The sequence below is a fragment of the Rhinopithecus bieti genome, unplaced genomic scaffold (assembly GCF_001698545.2).
Source record: "Rhinopithecus bieti isolate Rb0 unplaced genomic scaffold, ASM169854v2 scaffold_5000, whole genome shotgun sequence".
NCBI classification, from domain to species: Eukaryota; Metazoa; Chordata; class Mammalia; order Primates; family Cercopithecidae; genus Rhinopithecus; species Rhinopithecus bieti.
In genome coordinates, this window is record NW_016804533.1 from 30,590 (window position 1) to 54,556 (window position 23,967).

General features: G+C 41.8%; 1 protein-coding gene across 1 annotated transcript in view; it reads left to right on the forward strand.

Annotated features, from left to right (window-relative positions):
- LOC108527635 (zinc finger protein 75D-like) overlaps positions 1-23,967 on the forward strand; it is a 48,728-nt gene that overhangs the window by 13,286 nt on the left and 11,475 nt on the right. The window contains 1 exon segment of the mRNA XM_017869039.1: positions 22,549-22,682. The gene's annotated coding sequence lies outside the window, so the exon portion shown is untranslated.

Sequence of the window (23,967 nt, forward strand, 5' to 3'; positions counted from 1 at the left end):
TCTTGGCCTACCTGCTACTCTTTCAGTCTCCATTCCCCACCTTTTCTCCACATCACAGCCACTGTTTGATGCTGGACTGCAGGTAAATAGTCACCAATGTAGGAGTGTCCAGGCAGTGTTCCCACCAATAGTGCACCCAGGAGGCCCTTGTACCTGGTAGTCTCTAACCCCTCCCTGTTTCATCCCACAGCCAGGGACATCCTCTGAAGAGAGGTTGGTGGCTATTTTTTGGCAATATTGAATCAAAGCAGGGACAGAGAAGGCGACAGGGACAGAGAGGAGGGTGAAAAGGACATAGAGGGGTTAAATTTTCTACCTAACATAAATCTGGAAGAAACCTGGCTAAGGGGAGAGACAGTAACAGCCCCTTAGATGTAGGTGGAGATGGAGAGACAGGAAGAAGCCTTGAGGAATGCTGGACAGGTTGTGAGGACCCAGAGAATTTGGGAGGAGAGGAAAAGGGGACAGAAGGACTGCTTGCAGGCTTATTTTGCAGCTCACATGAAACGACAAGAGAAATGCTTGGAATCTGTGATGGCTTTAATAGTTGACCTTATGTTAATTTCATCTTACTCCTAACTTAAGCTTGACCATATCTACCATGACTCTGACCTCTTTGCAATCCCTGTTCCCTCTTCAGCTTGAGCTCTCACTTCTCAGTGACCAACTGCCTACATAATTCTCATTTCCCTTGTCTCAGAGTGAATACCTGTATTTCCCACTCCTTTAGCTTTTCTTTCCTGGAAGCCATGTCACAGTCTTTTATCCTCTGGGCTAGTTCCACTTCAGTCAAATGAATTCTCTTCAATTGGCTGTGGCCTAAACAGATTTATTTCACATGGCACAAATAAATGCACCTGGGGATTCTACTTCTTTGGGGACAATGAGAAGAACAATTCCTTTTAGAAGGATCTGAAAGTATGCTGTTCTCAATATTAAAATGCCTTATGCTCTAATTTTTTTAATATTAAATAGAACCAAAAATCTACAATGCTGTAGTTTCTAAATGGTACTCTCATGAGCATCAGAATAAAAAGATATTCTAAACCTCCCACCCAACTCATGGGTTCATTATTCTCAAATATCTTTTCTTCTGGATAAGCAGTTAGGTTTTAGAGGAGAACTGGATGGATGTCTCTTCAAAATGGTTATGGAGAAGAGTCTTGGGTCCTTGCATGGCCTGGTAGTAGCCTAACTACTCCCTTGCTTTGAAAAAAAAAGATTTACGGTGGAAGAAATGTGATCTGCAGCATGACCTATATCTCCCCTGTGTCTGAGTGCTCCTGCATAGAATGTTTAGAATGAATAGAATCCCCTGTCCAGTGTAACTCAAGAAAGCCATATCAGCATAAAAACATATCAAACCAAAATAAATGAAAACACAGCTTTTATTTCAAAAGCTGAAGCTAGGGAGGAATTTTATTCTAATACTTTTTAAAGAAAATTATTTTCCAAGATTCTGTGTAGGCATGTGCTTGTAAGTCACGTGAATTTTTTTGGCAAAGGCCAACTCCACCCTGGTGTTGCTCATGTCAGCATCCACAATCTCTTTGTCAGATCCAGATCATTTCTGTGCCTCCCCAGTTGTCTACTGAGTAAAAAACTCAGCACATTGTTGGGGGACATGTTGGACTTTAAGTATTCATCTGCCTTCCCCCTGATATTTGGTGCAGGTGTGCTGGGACTGACTTCAAAGAGTCCTTTGTCCATGACTGGTAGACTTCACGTTGCCTCAGAAAGACAGCACAACCAAGAAAGCCTGGTAAAAATTATGAAATCCAGATAACCAAGTGGACCCAGGGGCCTCTTCCTCACTGTCCACTATCACATCCCTATCACATCACCCCCACACACCCACACCCACACAGACACACACTAACACACTCTGCTCCCAGCAGCAGTCACAAGAGATTGCTTTGGGCCATGATCTGATTTAAAATGCCAATGATATTATTTCTTTGATTCTGTCATACACACGGGTCTGTATCTAGAATCTGCTCTGTTTTATTGAGGCAATCTTCATTCCTGTTTTAATTTCTAAATCTATCATGTAGGTTTTCATATCTTGTAGGTCAAGCTCCCTATCAAGGTTATTCCCATATGTGTTCTTGTCCTTTTAATTGAATAATCAGCTCATTTTGTTTCATGTCAAAATCATATGGAGGTTCATGACTGTGCTTGCACTGAATTCATGGATTAAAATGGTGGCAGAAATGATATAGTAATTAATTTTTCAAACTAGAAATAATGGTATAATAGTGTCAAACACTAAACATATAAAAATGTTTCATGAATAATTCCCAGTATTTAAAAAAATCATATTCAGATATATCTGATGGCCAGTGTGAACTGGATATATTATTCCTATTATTTCATAATTCATTCTTAGAGGAGCGTACAATATCTTCTTTCATGTGTTTAACTTGTGTCTACCTTACATTTTTGTCAAATTGGGTGATTTCCTTGGTTGACAAAAGAAAGACAATTTTTCTGAATTCCTATTATTAATAGATTGTTATATCAATAATATGAAATAAAAAGCAGCCATTGAAAAAGATGATGGGGTTCTCTATTTAAAAGCATGAAAGCACTTTGGGAGGCCGAGACAGGTGGATAGCCTGGGCTCAGGCATTTGAGAACACCCTGGGAAAAATGGTGAAACCCCATCTCTACTAAAATACAAGAAATTAGCTGGGCATGGTGACATGTGCCTGTAGTCCCAGCTACTCGGGAGGCTGAGGCATCACTTGAGCCTAAGAGGTAGCAGTTGCAGTGAGCCAAGATCATACCACTGCACTCCAGCTTGGGCTACAGAGTGAGACTCCATCTCAATAAATAAATAAATAAATAATTTAAAAAAGGCATGAAAAATATCTCTAAGAAGTGGTAATTGAAGAAAGTTGCAAAACATTATGCATTTTATCATCCTATTTTTGTTTCTTCATGGAGCCGTATATAAAAGTAAATGCAGAAAACAAGGTCTAGAANCAATAATATGAAATAAAAGCAGCCATTGAAAAGATGATGGGGTTCTCTATTTAAAAGCATGAAAGCACTTTGGGAGGCCGAGACAGGTGGATAGCCTGGGCTCAGGCATTTGAGAACACCCTGGGAAAATGGTGAAACCCCATCTCTACTAAAATACAAGAAATTAGCTGGGCATGGTGACATGTGCCTGTAGTCCCAGCTACTCGGGAGGCTGAGGCATCACTTGAGCCTAAGAGGTAGCAGTTGCAGTGAGCCAAGATCATACCACTGCACTCCAGCTTGGGCTACAGAGTGAGACTCCATCTCAATAAATAAATAAATAAATAATTTAAAAAAGGCATGAAAATATCTCTAAGAAGTGGTAATTGAAGAAAGTTGCAAAACATTATGCATTTTATCATCCTATTTTTGTTTCTTCATGGAGCCGTATATAAAAGTAAATGCAGAAAACAAGGTCTAGAAGAATTTACAGTGTAGTGATGATGGAAGTTCTGGTATAGGAATGTAAGTTGGAGGAGTGTAAGAAAGGAGTTGCGAATATCAGTTGTATAAGTGTCATTTTTGAGTGTATTTCTACAAAAAAAGCATGAGAATATGTGTGCCAGCCAATTCTGTCAGTGATGTTTAAATGAAATAAGATTCTTCAGAGGTATAGATTTGAGACATGGACAGGCAACACTAAGGCAAGTTGACCTGCAGTCATTGTCTCACTTGTATCTTCCAAAGGAATTATTACTAGCACTGGAACATAAGGAGTCTGGTCAGAGGGAAGTCATCCAAAACCAAAAACCCACACAAACATAGACAGTGAACCTGTCAATGGAGTTAAAGGAAAGAGAACAGATGTAGCCAGGGAAAAATTGTCAACCCTGTCTGTGACTTTAAGAGGTTCTCCTTGCAGAGGGAAAGTGAAGAGGTGGAGATATCTATTGTCTAGTCCCTTAGGCTCCCTTGGCGCCCCCTGTTTTACCAGTAATACGGTAATGAGAAGAATAACAACACCAGCAATACGAACATTACTCACCCTCCTCAGCTGAGCACTGTCTGCTTCCCAGGCACTTCTCTGAGGGCTTGACATGCAGAAACTCATCTAGCCTCGTAACAGCTTGAGGTGGGTGCAACTGTCATTCCTATTTATCTAGGGCAGGAGACAGGCACAGGAAAATCATGGAATTGGCACAAGGTCACATAGCTAGTATGTGGCAGTACCAGGATGTGAACCCAATTAGTTTAGGTTCTGAGCCACAGCTTTCCACTTATTTAGGTTGTCTCCTCTTGATCCCTGTGAAAGGCAAGCAAATGATTCTTGTCCCTCTCCAACTTGTTTGGAACACTAAACACGGCCTCAGGGTCTTTACATGGTTCTACCTGGGGTAGAAGAAAACCTGGAGGACTGAGCCTTTCCTGCCACTCAAACAACAGAGTTTGTGACTTGGGTCACAAATGTCCCACTTTCAGGCACTTGTACCTCCGTTTCCTCCCTTCTTATGTGAGACTGAGTGGGGAGCCAATGTTAACACAAGCCACATCTACTCATAATAGTCATTTTAGTTCCTCAGGGAAACAGCACTATAAAAAACACAAAGGTCTGTCCTCACCATTATCCCTCTGTCAGCCTGGAAAATTCATATCCTGCCTCTGGACAATATCCATATGGGTCACACTTTAATGGTAACAATATAGTTATTCTAGATCCGAGACTTGGAAGGGAATATGGCTTGAAACATATGAGTACTCTCAGTTAAATTTCTGCAATTAAACACCCCATTTACATGAGTTGTGTATTATAAAAGTGATAATTACAGTTATGACCAAAGCTGGATGTAGAGATTGAGGGAGAATAGGGAATACTACCTTGTACTGAGTTCTCTTGTAGCTTTCACTGGGTGATTGGATCTTAAAGTCAGAATTGCTGATCATTGCCCAGTGGACCTGTGGAAATGCAATGAATACTGTTAACAGATTGTGGTAACTCCTCCCACAGAAGTTACCAAAATATTTTAACAGTGTTCTTGGCCTGTTAACAGATTTTGCATGAGCCAGGGAATAGCTCTGAGGCCAAGATAACTTAGTGTCTAGGGAACAGATGTTACAAAGTAATGTCTACGCCCTCTGCCAGCACCTCCCACTTACTCACTGTATTCAGCCCTGAACAAGGAGTAACCCTGGTGGTAGTGGCTAGTGTTTCCTTCTTGTCATTGCAAATGGTAACAAGATTCTCAGCTGCATTGTGAGTCATCATGACTCCTGTTGGCACTCAACCAATCATGTCCTGGGACTCAGAGAAACAATGTAGGAGAAAGAGAAAGTTAATTTTTCCCTCTCCCTTCTTACCCTCTCTCCAAGACCGATTGTTACTCCTTCGGGAACTGTGGCTGCTCAGTGATCTGGGAGATAAAACATCTAGATAGGCCGGGCGCGGTGGCTCAAGCCTGTAATCCCAGCACTTTGGGAGGCCGAGAAGGGCGGATCACGAGGTCAGGAGATCGAGACCCTCCTGGCTAACACGGTGAAACCTCGTCTCTACTAAAAAATACAAAAAACTAGCCGGGCGAGGTGGCGGGCGCCTGTAGCCCCAGCTACTCGGGAGGCTGAGGCAGGAGAATGGCTTAAACCCGGGAGGCGGAGCTTGCAGTGAGCTGAGATCTGGCCACTGCACTCCAGCCCGGGCGACAGAGCGAGACTCTGTCTCAAAAAACAAACAAACAAACAAAAACAAACAAACAAAAACATCTAGATACATCCAGATAATGTAGCATCTTTACTTGCCATCAACAAACTAATTGAACTCATGAACTCCAACCCTGCTGTATAATGGTAGGGTGGGGGCTGTCATTTATCCAAATTAGTAAAACATCATTACATACAGACATGGCTAAGAATGCAGGCTCAAGAGACAAGTGGTCTGATTTTTAATTCAAGCTCTGTGGGATTTTGGGCAAGTCTCTAAACCTCTGTGATCTTCAAGTTCTCCTTTTGTATGGTAAAGGTAACAATAGCACCTTCATTCTTGGGAGTTTCTGAGGATTATATAAGATGATATTACTAAAGCACTCAGAACAGTGGCTGGCATGCACTGGCTCTGAGCACTCTCTGCATGCCAGCCACTGTTGAGTGCTTTAGTAATATCATCTCATTTAATCCTCCTCCCTTAGCATTTATCATGTGGTCATTTCAGCCAACCTCTCTGATTTAAGCAGTCACCATTGGATATACATTTCCTTGAAAGTGTGTCTCATCAGTAGGGTTGTTTCCCCTGCCTTCTTCCCATTTCCAAATAAGACATCTTAGAGTAAGGCAAAGCTCATGGTTCTCACAGTAGCAGAAGGGGCAGGGCTCCTTAGTCTTGAGCTAGTCTCTACACCATGGCCGATGGTCAGGTCCTTGGCTATGGAATTGCTTATTTTCACTCAGGAGGGGACATTCCATTTTTGTCCCTGAGATTTCTGCTAGCCTCTGCTGTTGAGAACCTCAGCTGGGCTAACACAGCATGTACTATATTCTCAGAGACCTAAGACAACTACCCTTGCAGCCATGCATGACCTCAATTCTGGTTCTCCCAATGTTCCAGTGTAGGCATCTGGGCCTGAAGCCCTGCCGCTGGTGATATTAATGGTGTTCAGGTGAGTCATGACCTTAAGTCACTTGCAACACTGTGAGATCCAATAGCCTACCGACACACTGACCTTCAGCCTCTGACTACAGTGTTACTGGTCACAGAGGTGTGTGTGTCCTGAGGCAAGAAACTATATTTTTATTAGTGCACTAAGAGGCACTGATGGAAAGTAGTATCCAATTCGAACAAGGGTTATACTAACAGCAGCATCCTCTGTTTTAAAGTGTAATTGTATACTGCACATAATTGGTACAACGTTTATTATTAGCAGGAATCCACACATAATAAGACAATGTCTCCCCATTGCTTTGGAAATCAACTTTTTACTAGTTCAAATGTTTTCCACTTTATCTGGCCTGGATTGAGAACACAGTCACTAACATAAGGTAAATGTGTATCCAAGTCCCATTGCTGACACTTATAAACTATTTTTAGATCAATTAGGTTCACTTCTCTAAGCTTCATTTTCTCATCTGTAAACTGGGGTCATAATCATTCCTACTTCAAAGTTTGTCAAGAAAATGTGTCATCAAGTATCCTACCTCTGTTTTTCATCTTTTACTGCGACAGATTTTAATCAGTGCCTTGGGATGCCTGCCCTGCTCTCCCCAGAAAGCCTCTGTATGTGAGTAATAAACCTGTTAAAAACCTTATTTCGGTGTGCATTTGTGTGTGTGTGTGTGTATGCGCATGCTGCAACAAGTATTGGTACAGTGAGCACGCTTTCTGAACAATGTCCACTATCACTGAGTATCTTTCATCTCTTGGTTTGGCTTCCTCACTGGCTCAGCTGCAGACTGAAAGGATGCCCTTTGAGATGCTTTCTACTAGAAAGCTTGCTCTTTGAGCTATTCTTTGCTCTGCATTTATTGAATCCTACCAAGTTTCAGTTTAACTAACCTAATATGGAAATTTCAACAGTTAGCTTTGGGGATAGAATTATGGGATCGGGGTCATCCTTAAAATGACCCTGGGTATTGTGTCTGGTTCCAGATGTATCTGTGTGTCTCAGATTACATTGTCTGAATTCCAGAATAAGCCATGACTCTCACTGGGCTCAGGGGAATGAATCTTACCCTGTGACTAATGTCTGTGTGTCTCAACCAGGCCGGGCCCCATTCTATAGAACTCAATGGAAAGAATAATGCCCTGTGCAATCTATGTGCCCATGAGGTGGTCACTCATGTGGAGGAAGAACAGTTACCATGTGACAGGCTGACTTCATGCTCCTGAAAGCAAAAGACTCACTAGGACCCTACAAAATGCTTTTGTTGTCACTGCAGCCTATGACTTTGTAACAGCAGAACCCCTGATTATGTTACTGGAAAATGCTCGTGATGTTTTCATGTGCCCTGTTGCACAATCAAGGGGCCCATTCAAACCCGACTTAAGCCCAGGATCCTTAAACTCAGTAAAGCAACCATTGCCACAGGGAAGGCTGCTAACTCTGATAATAATGACTTGAGACTATCTGGAAGAAGAAACCAATAAATATGAGCAGGGTAGGGAGGACCCCCCAAAGTGTATTTAGCACTTCCTTAAAAAACCTGAATACAAGGGTGAAGAAAGAAAATTGACCCAATTGGAAGGCAAACATTTACTAAAATACTATATACAACAGAAAAAAGCATGCTGATTTGTTTTTATGCCTCTGGATTCAGAATTAATTGTAACACCTGCTAAAATACACCAATTGGTAAACCTTCATGTCCTTAATCAGTACTGGGGTCCAAAGTACAGCTGTATCTGGGGATCCCACTACATTTAAACAAAGTACCCCCATATTCTTAGGGTAGTTATCAAACATAAAATAGAAGATACGCAAGTATGCCTTACCTTAAACAACAGAACTGTTACCTTGCCTAATTTTCCATGGCTATAGTACCCATTGCCCTATCTCATAGTGGGCATGGATACTCAGACTCAATGAGTAAAAAGTTAAAATTAAGTGTTTGACACTTACAATCAGCTTTATTTTTAAAAGGACCCCATAAACCCTGTGCACACTACCTCATCTCCACCAGTTGAAATAATGCAGGCAAATATAAATTAAAACAGGGCCTTTAAGTATTGGAACCCATTATCTATATCTATATGTCTATATCTATATCTATCTATCCTGTCTATCTATCTATGCATCTACCTATCTCTCTCTCTATAAATACATTTGGAGAGAAAGAGAGACAGAGAAAGTGGTAATTATCCCCATTGCATCTCCATTTAACAGCTCAATTTGACCTGTTCTTAAACTTGGAAAAACTAAATGGCACTTTATGGCATATTTCCTGAACTTTGATGTCAAGGTTGAAAGGCCTTGATTAAGACCTTTGTATTAGTTTTCTGTTACTGCTCTAACAGATAACCATGAACTTTAGTAGCTTAAAATGACACAAGTATATTAACATTATGAAAGTCAGAATTCTAAAATGGGTTGACAGAATTATGTTCCTTTTGGCAGCTGCGGGGGTCTGTCCCACAGACCCTGACTCAATGATGGATGAATAAAGTACACTGACACACAGATACTCTGCTTTACCAGTTCAGCTGAGTGTCCGGGCCACTTAATAGCAGCCACGGTCCCGACCAGCTAGTGAGACTCACATTTATTCAGTAAAAATTAATTGACAAAGGCTTGAGTCAACACCACTAGAAGGTAATTGACATTGTGGACTTCCCGAGTAGAAAGCAATTAAGCACCCACAGTAAATCAAAGGTTAGTCTTAGGACCACATGAGTAAACAAGTTAGTTAGATAAACTACTCTACATTCCTTTGTATTTGTGCCCTGAGCTCTCTGGCTCCTGCATAGAGACTGTGGCTGCCTTCAGCCAGATCTATTACCGAAGTTATGCAAACTCTCAGGCCTTTCAGGAGCATTTGTGACTATTATAACTAAAATTTTCCCCACCAGCCTGACTGAACCCCCACAGGCAACTCTAGGGAAGAATATATTCCCTTGCCTTTTCCAGCTTCTACATACTGCTCACATTCACTGGTTGCTGGTTCCCATCACGTCAACCTCTGCTTCTGCAGTCACATCTCATTCCCCGAATCTGACACAAAAGCCATTAGACATGAGCTCCTTTATCAACATCCTGACATCCGTTCCAGCTTTCTCTGCCTACTCTCCTGTAACAATGGAGAGATGTTTAAGCCCTTTCCCAAATCCCTCCACTGTGCACATGGCCTTCATGAAGATTTTACCTTTATGGGGACTTCACTCCTACATAAACATCCAACACTAATTGCTTCTCTTCCTGCATCAACAATGTTTCCTCTTTCTAATTAATCAAAATAGAAACAATTCTGGAGTCTATTTAAAAATATAAAATTATATAAATAAACCTTGCTATAATTTGAATGTGTCCCCTCCAAAATTCATGGGTTGGAAACTTAATCCCCAATACAGCAGTGCTCGGTGGTGTGGCCTTTGGGAGGTGATTAGGTCAAGAGAGTTCCATCTTCATGGATGCATGGATGGATTAATGCTGTTATTAAAAGGGCTTGCAGGAATGGATTCACCCACTTTCACTTTTCTGCCATATGAGGACACAGCATTCATCCTCTCTACCTCTTCTGCCTTGTACCATGTGAGGATGCAGCAAGAAGGCCCTCACCAGACCAGGTGTCAGTGCTGTGATCTTGGACTTGCCAGCCTCCAGAACTGTGAGAAAATAAATTTCTGTTCTTTATAAATTACTGAGTCAGTGGTAATCTGTTATAGCAGCACAAAATGGACTAAGATAACTGCACCTCAACCTTGATTCCCCTTAAGTCTCATTTGTTTCCTCCGTAGCGACTTCAAAACCTGACAAGGCGAGCATAAAGAGAGATAACCATAAGATCATTTCCATCTATGGAGATGGAAAAATCCTGAAGAAAAATAACCAAACAAATCCCATAATGCATTAGAAGAATTGTACATCATAACAAATGGAGATTATTCCCATAAAGTAAGAATAGCATAATATTAGGAAAATGACCCATATTTTTCTCCATATTAAGAGCTCACAGGGAAAAAAGTGAAGATCTTGAGGATGCTAAAACACAATTGGAAACGATCATTCATCATTTTAAAAAATCACCTAATGTGTATAAACATTTATTTGCCAAAACCATCAAAAATACTTCAAAGCAATTGTCAGTATCATGTATATCCAATAAAACAGTAACCAGACAACCAGATAAGGGCTATAAGCAGTGTTTCTTGTATTTCAACATGCTTACTTTTTTACATTTTAACATTTCTGAGATCAAGAAGACAATGATAAGAGATATATATATATACTTTAAATTTACATTATTTAATTAATGATATGGCTTAAGAATTAAGGATATTCTGCTCTAAAGGCCAATTAGTATGGATTGGGAACATATATTTTATTTTCTAGATTCTAAGATTTTTTTTTTTTTTTTTTTGAGATGAAGTCTTGCTCTGTCACCCAGGCTGGAGTGAAGTGGTACAATCTCTGCTCACTGCAACTTCTGCCTCCCAGGTTCAAGTGACTCTCCTGCCTCTGCTTTCCAAGTAGCTAGGATTACAGGCGTGCGCCACCACACCTGGCTAATTTTTGTACTTGTAGTAGAGACAAGGTTTCACCATGTTGGCCAGGCTGGTCTCGAACTCCTGACCTTGTGACCCGCCTGCCTTGGCCTCCCAAAGTGCTGGGATTACAGGCATGGGCCACCATGCCCAGCCAAGATCCTTTTTTAAGGTTCTGAAATTATACCATTTTATTATATACGTCAAAATCTGACAAATGTCTGTTTGGAAGTTGCAAAGATAATTTTTAAGACTAAAAAACAGTAGGTAGAATATTAAAATATTTAGAGAATGCCAAAAAGATTCTCACACTGGCTTATCTATTTTGACTCTCATCCTTCAAAGCTAAACACTGTGGTATAATGAGAAACACCACTGACTAAGAGACAAAAGTTCTACTTCAGGTTTGACCAAGAATTAACTGTGTGCCCATTACTTCCATTTCAGGTCCTCATGACTTCTGAACTGATCTTCTGCAGAACCATATTGGTCCCCCCAACTTTGCCTTATCCTTAGACATTTCAGTAAATTTCCCTAATCACCTCCACAATCATTCAAAATGTATTTGTGGCCTCATGTAATGGCCAAAAAGACCACTCCTCATAGGAAGATATTAGATTACCTGCTACATTTCTTACCTTTATTACAAAGGACAGAGTTTCTACCCTGGCCTAGAAACCTCTATGCCCCTGCCACAAATATTTTGTCCTCAGTGCACCAGATTACATACTTCAGAGCTCTGCTCTGGTACACTTGATAAAGCACAGTGCAGAACCACACACTTCTTTGATAATGCTTACATTTGTTGCATGTAATACAAAATGGGAACTTCTACAACAAAATAATTGATTAGAAGAACATAAGTACTTTACAGAATCCAAGATATCAAAGCAGCAAACATGCTTCACAAGGACAGAAACAAGGGTAGCTCAACAGAACTCAATAGTAGGTATTCTAAATAATGTTCTCTATACAGAAATGGCAGCAATGAAACTTAGAGGAAAATCACTGAGTTTTGGGGTCTAGTTCCAAACTCCAAATTATCAGGAAAAAATCCTGATTGGCTCATCTAGGGTGAGGTGACAAGTATCAAACCAAGTAGCAGTGAGAGGAAACATGACTTCTTTCCTTAGCACACTCTCTCTTTTTCCCTGAATCCCAGGGCCTGATTGGTTGAGAACCAAGTGAAGTCATGGTTACTATGATTACTCATGACTGCTCTCAGAACCTAATGCCAACAGTCTGCAAGATTCAAATGCTGGCAACCATCACCTGGCTTCCTCTGGCTCAAGGCAGAATAGGGTAAGTGGAATTTGCTGGGAGAGGAAGTAGGTATATCCCGTGGCTGTGTGCCATCTACATGTCTCCTTCCTGGATGAAACATTCAGCTATCCTGGCCTCAGAGCTTGTCCCTGGCTTGTGCAAAATCCCTTCATTAAAATTTCTCCTTTGTGTAGATTAACAGCATCCACTGCATCTTGCCAGGTTCCCTGGGTAGTGATCAGTAACTTTGTCCTCCATGTTCCAATCAGGGAATTAGTCTTAGGTCGAATTTCCCACTTGCTTGTCAATCTCTGCATCCAGTCTTTGTCATGACTCTGCAATTACTCCCTCTATAATACACAGTTCATGTAAATGGAGGGTTTAGTTGCAGAAATTAAACACTGCAGTTAAACACTGCTGTGTCTCGCACAACTGTGTAACCCCCTCCCAAAGCTCAGAGCAGTGGAACTCCACACTTTTATTCTGTGGACCTGGGATGCAGGTGGGCTTTTAATGCCTTGGAAAATCTTATGCTAAAACTGGACCTGTTTGTTGAGACATATGCATATGTCTTAAGCCGTATTCCCTTCCAAGTATCTGATCTAGAATAACTATATTGTTACCATTAAAGTGTGACCCAGGTGGGTATTGTCTAGTTGCAGGACATGGATTTTCCAGGCTGTCAGAGGGATAATGGTGAGGACAGGGCTTTGTGATTTTTATAGTGGGGTTCTCATGAGGAACTAAAATGACTATTATGAGGAGACATGGCTTGCCTGCACACTGGCAATAAATCCTTCCCCTAATGCAACTATTACAAATGGAAGCTGTTTTCTCACTGGTTTTGGTTGGATGTGCCTTTTGTTCACATGATTTCTTAACTTCTCACCTGTCTCTGTGCTACCTGAGACCACAGCAGATGAACTCTAGCTACTTCCCTTTGAGAGGGTGTTTACTAACATTGCAGAGTCTGGGGGTGTTGGATTCAAGAGAGGCCCTGTTTAGAGAAGGTGGAAGGACGACTGAGTGGACACGTGGAGAAGCCCTGCAGCCCTAAATTTCTGGAGGGAGGTGACTTTAAGGAGTCCACTTAGAGGTCTCGATTCGTCTCCCTTGAAGTTTGGGGGAGGGAGTGGGTAGACGGTATAATCAAATAAATTTAAAATGTGAGTGGCTTGCAGAGTGGGGAGGGAATTCTCTCAAGAGATGTACTTTTCAGTTGAGAAAAGAGAGAGGGAGCTAATGAGGTAACCAGAAATGCCTAGGAAAGAAAGAATCGTCTTTCAGCTGTTGGTGCAAAATAACTTTGAGCCTACAATTCTACTTCTCGCCAGACATTCAAGTGTGAGGGTAAATTAGCATACAAGGTGTTCAAATGTGCGTTCCCTAAAAATAGATCCTGAGGCACACTTATGAGTAGAAAGTGCCTATGTAGGAGGGATTCTCAGGTAGCGCTGGTAGGGGTGTTGTGAGATGTAGAAGGAATGCAGCCAATTAAGTGGCAAGAATAATCTAACAGGTTACCAGTGTGGGTAATTTGAGCTAATTCTCAGGGGGATCCTATGGGCGACTGTGTCGAACACACACCTGACATTCTCCCAAGGGTAGGATGAGAAGTCTTGAGGGTATTTAGCCACCAAATACCCAACCATACTTCCTAAAGGACTTCCCCCAGGGGTGATATAAATCTGTCACCTCCAGTTGGCCTTGGGTCAAGTCCAGCATGCTCTAAGGGTGAGATAAAAAGCCCCCAAGGCAGAGAGTCATGGCAGTTGCCATAAGCAGCCCTGTAGATGCAAAGGTGAGACTTAGTTCTGCAGGGCCGGAGTCTAAACAGGTAAGTCAGTGTCAGAATCTTTTTGGCACTGTCTGTTCCTTAAATAGGTCAATATTCACCGTTTGTGAAAATCTTCATTGTACTGGAGCTACATTTCCTCTCTATAGGTAGCATGTTTTAAATGTTTTATCAATTATCAATTTTAATTGTAAACTGGTTGTAGGACCTCTGTCCCAGAGAGTTGTGAGATGCATGGTGAGCCATGGAGGGAACATTTGCATTGTAGACATCAAAATCTTCCCACTGGGGAAAAGAAGGCAGAATTTTTGTAGTGTGTCCTGCTTGCAGATGTACCATGCTGGGTTTTGGGCACAGGTCTCTCCCTGGGGTTTCGTGGAGATCTTGGGCTGCATTTGTCAGAAACTCTATTCTTACCATTCAGGCTGCAGGGGCCCAAGTTGCAGTGTCTCACCTCTTGTTGAGAGGTTCCTCAGCATGTGGAATACAAACCTCCTCCTCTCCAGGTCTCCCACAGCAGCTGGAACTTTATTCATGTTCCTATCATTATATTCTCTATGGAATGGGATGAGTTGCTGGTTAGCTTGCTCCCACCCACCTATGCTCATCCAGGTCCACGCTCAGTACACTGTCCCCATAGTGGGTGCCCCTATCCCCAGGGGTTCTTGGAAATGCTATTCTGGATGGTGACTCCATTTCAGCACTAACATAGCCACTGGCAGCCACAGTTGGCCTTCTCAAGCTTGTGTTGGGAGTCTAGTAATGAGTCCTTTTTGTCGCAGTTCAGATGGGACTTGCAATGCCCAGCTCCACTGGTGTTGCTTTTTGTTTTTCTTCTATCTCCAGTCTTACAAATCAGTGATTATTGATGAAATGCCAAGAAGCTACAACTTCCGGCTGCTCTCTTTGAGCATTATGTTAGGTGACTGGGGCCTCCTGCTCTGTTTAAGGAGCCCAACTGCTTGTCTTCTCCATTAGCTTTAAAAGAGTTGAATTAGACCAGGCATAGTCCCTGTTTACAGCAATGCGGGCTGTAGGAGCTTAGAAAGAGGCTATACTTAAGTATATTCCTGGGAAACTTCTATACTTGTGTATCCCTGAGTCTAGGCATCTGACCGTTGCTGGTGGGCATCTGGGGACCATTAATCTGCTCCAGCTTGACAGTTGGCTAGCCCATCCCTGACCTATGCAAAACTTTGCACACACTACCACATTATACTCCCTTCCTTTTGTGATTTAGATCACAACTGACCACTGTTACTGTTCAAATAGAGATCACAAGACTAATTAAATGCACTCTTTGTGGCAATAAGATACCAAATTATAAACAAAGCCTAAGGCCATGCCAGTCAAGGGTTAATTCCCGCTCTGCTACACCTAAAGAATAAAGTATGTTCTCATTGCCACAAAACTTTTCTTTCTCTCTAGCAGCTAAACAAGCACTGCCCTAGAGATAAGCAATATTGAAACAATTGCAGTTCACTCACTTGCTGGCCTACTGACCTCCACTCACCTGTTCCACAAGCCATAACTACAGCTTTTATTGGACAAGAGTCGGATTTCAATAACTCTCTCCTGATAAGAGACCACTGAACATGAACTGATTCTGGCCAGATTAAGGCTGCACACTGAATGCCTTCATATCCTTGCTTCACCTTTGATGTATAGGGCCTAAATATAATGTATTTAAATGTTAAGTCTCTGCCCCAAAGTGAACATGAGATGCGTGTAATATATGTGTTTGCTTATCCCACATGCACATATCCCCCCTTCATGAATATTCATAGCTCCCAGCCACTCCAGCCAGGGGTAAAAGGGGCCAAGTTACAGCTTGAGCCATTGCTTCAGAGGGTACAAGCCCCAAGCCTTGGCAGCTTCCACGTGGTGTTGGACCTGTGGGTGTACAGAAGTCAAAAACTGAGGTTTGGGAACCTCCACCTAAATTTCAGAGGATGTATGGAAATACCTGGATATCCAGGCAGAAGTCTAATTCAGGATCAGAGCCATCATGGAGAACCTCTGCTAGGGCAGTGCAGAAGGGAAATGTGGGGTTGGAGCCCCCACACAGAGTCCCCACTGGGGTACTGCCTAGTGGAGCTATGAGAAGAGGGCCACCATCCTCCAGATTCCAGAATGGTAGATCCACCAACAGCTTGTACCGTGTGCCTGGAAAAGCTGCAGGTACTCAAGGCCAGCCTGTGAAGGGGCTGCCCAAGGCCATGGGAGACTACCCCTTTCATTAGCATGCCCTGGATATGAGACACGGAGTTAAAGGAGATTATTTCAGAGCTTTGAGATTTAATGACTACTCCACTGTGTTTGGGTCTTGCATGGGGCCTGTAGACCCTTTGTTTTGGCCAATTTCTCCCATTGGGAATGGAAGCATTTATCCAGTGCCTATATCCCCATGGTATCTTGGAAGTAATGCATTTTCTTTTGATTTTGTCTTGTCTCAGATGAGACTTTGGATTTGGACTTTTGAGTTAACGCTGGAATGAATGAAGACTTTGGAGGACTATTGGGAAGGCATGATTGTGTTTTGAAATGTGAGGACATGAGATTTGGGAGGGGCCAGGAGTGGAATGATATGGTTTGGCTCTGTGTTCCCACCCAAATCTCATCCTGAATTGTATTCCCCACATGTCGAGGGAGGGACCTGTAATCCCCATATGTTGAGGGAGGGAAGTGATTGGATCATGGGGATGGTTTCCCCCACACTGTTCTCATGATAGTGAGTGAGTTCTTATCTGACAGTTTTATAAATGGCAGTTTTTCCTGCATTCTCACTTCTCTCTTGCCACCTTGTGAATAAGGTGCCTGCTTCCCCTTCACATTCTGTCATGATGGTAAGTTTCCTGAGGCCTCCCCAGCCATGTGGAACTGTGAGTTAATTAAACCTCTTTCCTTTATAAATTACCCAGTCTCAGGTATTTCTTTATTGCAGTGTGAAAACAGACTAATACACTTGTTGGATATTTATGCTTGGCCAACCAAGCATGCATATGGTTCAGCATAAAGCCCTGCCTCATCCTTCCCTCCCTCCAAGTGTTTGCTTTTTGTTTTCAGTCAGAGGCTGCACTTCTCTCCTGCAGGTTGTCATCCCCTACTTAAGAAATAAAGTCCTCCTTTCTAAATGGATAAATTGTGTGTGTGTGTGTGTGTGTGTGCGTGTGTGTGTGTGTTTTTATGAGATGGAGTCTTACTCTGTCACCCAGGCTGGAGTGCAGTGCTGCAATCTTGGCTCACTGCAACCTCTGCCTCCTGGATTCAAGTGATTCTCCTGCCTCAACCTCCCGAGTAGCTGGGACTACAGGCACGTGCCACCACACCCAGCTAATTTTGTGTATTTTTAGTAGAGATGAGGTTTCACCATGTTAGCCAGGATGGTCTCGAGCTCCTGACCTCATGATCCGCCAGCCTTAGGCCTCCCAAAGTGCTAGGATTACAGGCGTGAGCCACCATGCCTGGCCAAATTGTGTGATTTTTAAGTTGACACAATGAAGGTCCACTTCTGACTTTCCCCTTTTGCATAGGGTCCATTTGGTGTGTGTGTGTGTTTTATGAGATGGAGTCTTACTCTGTCACCCAGGCTGGAGTGCAGTGCTGCAATCTTGGCTCACTGCAACCTCTGCCTCCTGGATTCAAGTGATTCTCCTGCCTCAACCTCCCGAGTAGCTGGGACTACAGGCACGTGCCACCACACCCAGCTAATTTTGTGTATTTTAGTAGAGATGAGGTTTCACCATGTTAGCCAGGATGGTCTCGAGCTCCTGACCTCATGATCCGCCAGCCTTAGGCCTCCCAAAGTGCTAGGATTACAGGCGTGAGCCACCATGCCTGGCCAAATTGTGTGATTTTTAAGTTGACACAATGAAGGTCCACTTCTGACTTTCCCCTTTTGCATAGGGTCCATTTGGCCCTGAGCTGTCGATTTCCAAGTATGAATGCTTCCTGCTTTGTCCCATCACTTTATGCCTGGAAAAAAGTGCAGGGGCAAGGGGAAGCCTTATAACATTCAGTTTATTTCCTTCTTCTGCTTCTTTGTATGAGAAAGAGCCAACTTTTGATCATTTTTTGTTCAGCTGTGATATTCTGCTGCATAAAGAAGATTGAACACTGAATACCACATTAATATGGTATTCTCAGATGACTTATTTGCAGAAACTGACCTATTTATCCTAAAATTCATATGTAAATTCAAGGGACCCAGAGTCTAAAGCAATCTTGAAAAGAAGAACAAAGATGTAAGATTCATATTTTGTAATTTCAAAACTTACTACAAAGCAACAATAATCCAGACAGTGTGGTATTTGCATAAGGCTAGACATTTAGAACAATAGAATAGAATTGAGAGTTCAGAAACAAAGCCATACACCTTGAGTTTACTGATTTTCACCAAGGGTGCCAAAACAATTTAATAGGGAAAAAATAGTCTTTCAACAAATTATGCTAGGTCAAGTGAATATCCATATGCAAAAGAAAGAAGTTGTACCTCTGTCTTACATCATACACAAAAATTAACTCAAAATGGATGAAAGATCTAAATAAATTAGGGGCTAACACTATAAAATGTCTAAAAGAAAACACAGGTGTAGATGTTTGTGCCCTTGGATTAGGTGGCTGTTCTTTCAGATGTGACATAAGAAACCAAAGAAAAGATAGATCAACTGGACATTACAAAATTAAAATATTTTGTGCAGCAAAGGACACCATCAAGAATGTTGAAAGTTAACCCACAGAATGGAAGAAAAATGTGCAAATTATATGTCTGGCTTGTGTCTAGAATATATAAACAATGATTACAACTCAATAATAAAAGACAAATAACAATTAAAAATGAGCAAAGGATCTGAAAAAAGTTTCTCCAAAGAAAATATACAAATGGCCAATAAGCACAAGAAAATATGCTCAATATCATTAATAATAAGGGAAATGCAAATCAAAGCACAATGAGATGTCACGATACACTCACTAAGATGGATATAATTTAAAAAGGCATATAATAACAAGTGTTAGCAAGAATGTAGAGAAATTAGAACCCTCACACAGTACTGGGGGGAATGTAAAATGGTGTGGTCCCTTTGGAAAATAGTCTGGCAGCTCCTCAAATGTTTAAACCTTAAGTTGACATATGGTCTAGCAATTACACCACTACAAATATATGTAAAATAAATAAAAATATATGTCCACACAAAATTTGTACACAAATGTTCATAGCAGCTTATACATAATAGTCAAAAATTGAAAAAATTCAAATACCAATTAACCAATGAATGGATAAACAAAATGTCATATATCCACACAATGGCATATTATTCAGCAGTAAAAAAGAATGAAGTAATGACATATGCTACAATGTGGATGAAGCTTGAAACCATTATGCTTAAGGAAAGAATGGAGACACAAAAGATCACATATAATATGATTCCATTTATATGAAATATCCAGGATAGGGAAATGTATAGAGAAAAAATGTAGATCAGTGGTTGCCTAGGGTTGGTGCTGATTGGGAGGTGGGGGATGACAGGAAATGAGAAGTTAAAGCTGCATGGTTCAATATTTTTGGGGGGGTGAGGTAAATATTCTATAATTGATTGCCATGTTGGTTACTCAACTCTTTGAGTATATTTTAAAAACACTGTTATTTAGAATACTTTAAATGATGTAATTCGTGAATTATATCATAATTTAGCAGTTTAAAAAATTCTAATTTCTAGAACCAGAAATCAAAGTCATGTTTAACAACTCACTATTGTGAAGCCTTGATTTTGAAAGCTACCAATTTTAGAATTGAATCTACTCTGAAACTGTTCTTTATTACTTGTTGCATCTCCTTCAGCATGAAATGAAACCTTTAAAATTCAGTTGTAGAATCAAAAAAAAATCAGTGAGGTTGTCCAACCTCTGTCTCACAACACATCATTTAAATTTAGCCATCTGTTGTTGTTCTTCATCAGTCTCTCCTCTTTTTTTGAACGACTTCCTTTGTAATCACAAATTTGAGGGTGGGGGAAGGTAACCCTTTTCTTCATTCTCATTTGTATCCTATCTTCTTCTAAGTTGGTTTCCAGTTTTCCATATTTCTCAAAATTGATCTATATTTTCCTCCTCTATGCTGCTATTGGCTGAATGTGTACACCCAAAACTCCTAGGTGGAATCTGTAATCCCCAATGTGATGGTATTTGGAGGTGGGGCCTTTGGCAGGTAATCAGGTTTAGATGGGGTCATTAGTATGGAGCCTCCATGATGGGATTAATGTCCTTATGGAAAAAATAAGAAAAGACATCGGATCTCAGTCTGTCTCTTTGCATATATACACCATGAAAAGGCCTTGTGAAGACATGACTAGGAAGAAGACCCTTACCGTAAATCCAACAACCATGCTGGCACCCTGATATCAGTCTTCCAGTTTCCAGACTACGAAAAATGTTTACTGGTTAAACCTTCATCATTTTCAGATTCCTTTCTATAAAGACATCTTAGGTATTTGCTATAGTTGTTTGTTTTACTCCATCTCAACTTTGCTCACTTAAAAATCACGCGTTCTTGGGTTGTAGGTTTAACTTCGGAAACTCTTTTTCCTTCTTTATCTTGCTCATCATGACCTTATTCAAAATTACAGTATTCTCTTTAAGTTGCTTCCACCTATAAAGTTGTTTGCAGCTCAAGATCACACCTTGATTTATTGGGTGAATCAAGGTTGAAGTGTTTAGGGGAAAGAAAATGACTTTTATCTGACCATCCTCACTGGTTAGTGATTCATTGAAATGTAAGTCTGGGAATTATACAGAAGTCACAGTGCCCTGACTTCCTCTTCATTGAGTTATGAAATATTATGTTGAAAATGCCTGACTTGCGGAATATAGTTTTGAAAGAACCATTCTGAAGACAATGCTCTGGTGAACCAAACATTTTTACTAAGTTTATATATCATAGATAATGCACTGTGTCCTTTTACATACCTTTGGGGAGCTTCGATTTTGAATGATGATTGACTTTAACTTAGTGTCATCTGCATTTATATATAAAAAGTCAGACAGGTGCTTTTTATTTTCCTCCTGGACATGCAGACATCTCTTTGGCTTGTCTGAGTTGGTTTTCACACTGGCTTCCAAAATATGTCAGTTTCATCCCCATTGTAAAACTAAGCTACACCCAGTTTCTCCTGTTAGATTCACATTGGCAATTTTTGTCCAAATGGCTCGACACTTGGTAAATACTGAAAACTTGGAGAATACTGACAACCCAAGATATTCAGCTTTTTAGAAAGATGATTCTGTAAATATGAAATACCTTACCCAGAGAACTATGCTAAGCACTGCAGGAGATAAAGATGGAAGCAAGATTTCTGTCCTCCAGGGAAAGCATAATGTAGTAGAAAAAATGACAGGATATGACAACAGGATACCTAAAGTCCTGGCTAAAATCTGCCACCGGTAATCTATGTGACCCTGAACATGAAGTAGTAGGTGAAGTCATGTCATACCATTTCAAATTATTTATATGTCAAAGAGAAGTATAAATGGGACCTATCTCAAAAGGTTAAAATCTACCTAACAAGAGTAAAACAAGATAACCGTTGGGGAACATGTGTCTGATAACTAGAATATGGTTTTGAAAATATAGGGGGCTGTTGTTTCTGATCTAACGAGAGGCTTGACCAGGACCAAACTGTCTTTTATTCAAAGAGGCTTTTGATAAGTCTAGTGACTACAGCTGGAGCTCTCTCTGGCTGAGACTCAGGAAGGCCCAGTACACAGCTCTGCCCACAAGAGTGCTGAAGTGGTTCTGACTTTGTGAGCCACTCTTCTGTGGCCCCTAGACCTTTGCTGTGGCAACCTTTACTGGGTGAGGCTCCTAGTAGAATGGGCTGCCAGCCTCTGGGAAGCCAGCAGGAACAATCTGGATGCACAATACCTGGCAAATCAGGGATAGGAGACCTTGGCACCAGGAGTCTCTAAGCTACATGGCTCCCAGGGAAGAGCCATTTGAGGGGCTTCTCTAGGCTTCTAGCAGGGCTAGAGACCCGGTAGCATTAACTCTTTCTTGCACCCAGGACCTAACTGGAGCAGGAGGTTGGTTCTTCTGGGATGGAAAGCACCCCCGGGACAGTTCCTAACTTGGCTAGGCTGAGACTTCGCAGGTAGAGGGAGGGGGATGGCTGGGCGTAGCTGTCACAAAGCCACCGGAAATGCATCTTTCATTTTCTGGTTGATTCCGGTTCAGGTCCACAGACCTCGACCCTGGAAGAGTGAGTCGGGGTCAGGTGTTCGGGAGGTGGAGGGATCGAATGAGGGAACTGATATTCCAAGACTCCCCAAATCTTGGAGTTTCACTCGCCAGGCATCCCGCGCTTTCCTGACATTCGCGCAGCAGCGGAGAGCTTTCCTACCCAGAGCAGGGAGGCGTGGCCACAGAGGCGCAGTCGAGCGGAGGAAGAGGAAAGTGGCCTCCGGGGAAGCCAGAGCTGACTGAAGGTAACCGAGAAGCTGATTTTCTCTTTAGATTCGACTGGCGATGTCCTGAGAAATACCGGCCACTCCTGCCAGTTGCAGCCTTTGGGGCTGCTGTGTAGCGAGGAATGGGGGTGGGGTACGTGATACAGTATTTTTCAGTAGGCAGTGGCGCCACTGACAGGCGGCAGATCGGCTGGAGAGCTGGTGGGACTTGTCCACAGCGAGGCCGCCTGACCGCAGGCTCCTACAGCCACTTCTTACCTACGGAAGCAACTTCTTTCTACCAGATGTACAAATATAACCCAGGGATGCTAGTGAATCACACTCAAAGGCTGCCCACGTTCAGAGTTCTTGTGGGCACCCCTGTGGTTGATCTAGAAGTCGTAGTGAATCAGAGATGGGGATTTGGGGCAGTAATGTCTACCACCACACCCAGCGAAACTTCCTGATTTTTGATGGCTTATGAACATAACACTAAAGAAAGGGTCATTTCAACATTAAAGACAATGGCTTCTGCTGACAAATATACATACATACACACACACACACACACACACCCACACACACCCACACACACACGAAGTGTTCCTGTACCTCCTGAGCCTGAATGGTCAGCAAGGAGCCAACCATTATTTTGAATACCTGTGGCATCCTTGAAAGAATTTTGTTGCTGTTTCTGCTGCATCACCTCAGGGAAAATCAGTTCTGAGGACATGTTAAGTCAGGAGAAAGGTTACCATTACTAGGACCCTTCCCGTCTATGAAGAACCTTAATCATCACCATCTCTCTTTTGTTTTTGTTTTTAACCACCTGACATTTGTATATATGTAAAGGAAGGCCATCTGTAAAGTTTTCCAGTTAAAGTAAACAAAAGATTTAATACACAAATACAAACCTGTGCAGTGCCCTTTATAAGTCTTTCAAAGAAGTACTACACCCTGCCACATCAAATGTTGATGATCTGCTCGCTTAGCGGGGGGACATTTGCTTACTTTTTCTCTAGTTACTTCTACTCTGATCTTGCTGTCTCAGTTCTCCTGCCAGCATTGGTACAGTATAAAAGGGAATATTAAGAGTTCCATTTAGTAAAGCCTTCAGTCTAAGTGAGATGAAGGGGTATAGAAACTATTTTCCTCTGACTAAAGAAAATGATTGGGATGATCTGTTAAAGTTTCAAGAAACTCAAATAGGCCCTATTTGCCAATATAGGACAGGAAACCTACAGATTAAGTATTGGATAATCTCAAAGCTCCTTTTGGCCAATTGGTGCCAGTTTTCTCACCCACCAATCTTTCCTCAACTGTT